Source organism: Panthera tigris, chromosome A3 (assembly GCF_018350195.1).
Source record: "Panthera tigris isolate Pti1 chromosome A3, P.tigris_Pti1_mat1.1, whole genome shotgun sequence".
NCBI lineage: Eukaryota > Metazoa > Chordata > Mammalia > Carnivora > Felidae > Panthera > Panthera tigris.
In genome coordinates, this window is record NC_056662.1 from 11,395,578 (window position 1) to 11,397,794 (window position 2,217).

Sequence of the window (2,217 nt, forward strand, 5' to 3'; positions counted from 1 at the left end):
TGTCCCTGGGATTACACCAGATGCTTTGTGTGTGGTGCTTAGCCCCCCGCTTGGCATGGCATGTGCTAAGTGTGCTAGACCTTGCAACCGGCAGGATGGAACCCATGAGGTTGGAAACAAAGGAAGAGGAAGTCTGGGGGTGTGCGTGAGGTCACGGGTACCAGGGTCAGAGCAGAGGGAAGGGGTGGGGGTTCTGTGAGGTGTCTAAGGGAATGCGTCCGGATGGCAGGGGGACTCCACTGAGAAGCCCAGTGTGGAGGGACAGATTTGGAGATTCTTGAGGCAAAGGCGGTGACTGAAGACCCAAGAATGGCCCTAAGTCAGAGACTGTGTGCAGAGAAGGAGCAGAGGTGGGGGTGGAACCCCGAGGGGCTCCCAACGTCCCACCTCTGCTCGGGCTTCTAGCCTGAGACCTGACTGATCTCCTCGGGCTGGGGAGGGAGCCCCCTCCTTGGGCACATGGGCTGATGCCCCCTCAAATAAAAGCGGGTTCTCTCAGCTGCGGAGAAGAGCTGACCACAGCAGGGGTCAAGGACTCAGCAACACCTGTCACACCTGTGCTACAACCAGAACCCTTCCGTCCTGTCCTCTTCTCTCCTCAGCTCCCCGTGACCTCATTTCCGGTCTCACTACACGTATCCGCGGCTACAACAATGCTGTGTAACTGACCACCCCGGCCGCTCGCTCTCCTGAATATGGAATTGTTGCAGGTCAGCTGACCCGCTGTGGGCGTGGCCAGGCGGCTCTGCTGGTCTCGGCTGGACCCATTCACACGTCTGCTCTTCGGCTAGAGGTCAGCAGACCTGGGCTGGCCCGTGGGACTCTGTCCCACCTCACACGTCCCTCCTCTTCTTCTGGGACCCGTGGGCCATCCCCGGTGTCTCTGGTGACGGTGGTGGCACGAGGCAGAAGCACGGGAGCCAGGTGGGAACATGCGAGTTCCCACTCTCATCTCGTTCGGTTGGTGAAAGCAAGTCACGGGGCTGAGCTCAAGTCAAGGGGGAGGAAATACGCTCCACCCCTCTGTGGGAGGGACCACGAGGTCTCACGTCCCTAGGTGTGGATGCAATGAAGGTCAAAGAGTCCTTTGGCCTCACGTCACCCCCATTCACTGGGGATCCTGCCTTCTTGACATCTCCTTTTCAGTCTCACTCATGGGTTTCCCTTTTCTCTCCCTTTTCTCCCTCCATACTCGAGAAAGTAAAAGGCGGAGGGGCTGGTTTGTTACGCAGCATTGCTATAGCCGTAGGTGACTGATACATGTAGGGCATCCAGACAGAAGCTCACGCTGCTGATGGTAGTGTAGAAAAGGAGAAAAAAAAATACGTGTCCCTGATAATATCTTTGAGTCTTTGTGCTAACAAGCCTTGCATTCCTTGTGGCAGACACTGCTTGGTGCCTGTTCAATACTCACGCTCCCTTTTGTCCTTGTTTACAGAACCCTGCTTGTATTTGGGGCGCCAGTGGTCAGCAGAAAGCAGCTACTCTCTCCTAGACTGCCTCGCAGTGAGGAGTGGCCCTGTGATCCAGGTGTGACCGATGCAAATTAAGAGGGGTTCCTGGGAAAGCTTTCAAAAGACAGACAAGGTGGTGGGCACACGGCTCCCCCCCTCGCCCCTTCCTCCCGCCTGTAATGCTGGGTATCGGCTGGGAGGGGAGCGGCCATCTTGCAACCATGACCAACTGTGAGGACAAAGGCCACATGTGCAGGATGGGCGGGTGGAAAGTGGGAAAACACCTGTGCCCCCACCCGGTCGCCGAGTGGCCTCACGCAGTCGTCCTATCAGCCCTGGCTGCCCACCCCTGGTGTTCTCGTAGCAGGAGACGATAGGAACCTGCTAACGGCCAGGTTTTGTGTTACTTGAAGCTGAATGCATGCCCGATGGGTCCACCGAACCTTCTCTGGGCTCCTGACAGGATGAGAAGATGCATTTTCCTGATGTTGAAGCCAGTTCGCATTGGGTTTTCCTGTCCTCGCCTTTGAATGCATCTTAATGAATACCTGAGCTTTGCAGTGAGTTGACTTTTGAGAAACTGAGATATGCCTGATCTTGGACTTGGGTGAAATGGGGGGTAGGGCAGAGGGTCACTCTTGTTCTCCCTGGAAAATCAGATGGCGAGGGAGGCAGTATGATTTCCCGGGATCTTTCTGCCAGGACCAACAGGGCTCAGGGCCTACCTCCACTTTAGATATCCATGAAGAGCCCTGACTAAGGA

The 2,217-nt window shown here is 56.1% G+C and overlaps 1 long non-coding RNA gene across 2 annotated transcripts; it reads left to right on the forward strand.

Annotated features, from left to right (window-relative positions):
* The first annotated feature begins 493 nt into the window (after positions 1–493).
* LOC122236949 lies at positions 494–2,012 on the forward strand. 2 transcript variants are annotated; one of them, XR_006215129.1, is made up of 3 exons: positions 494–960; positions 1,439–1,587; positions 1,868–2,012. It is a non-coding gene; the product is annotated as an uncharacterized LOC122236949 (long non-coding RNA). The 2 variants fall into 2 exon arrangements; XR_006215128.1 differs by having other exon boundaries at positions 1,439–1,530.
* The last annotated feature ends 205 nt before the right edge of the window (positions 2,013–2,217 follow it).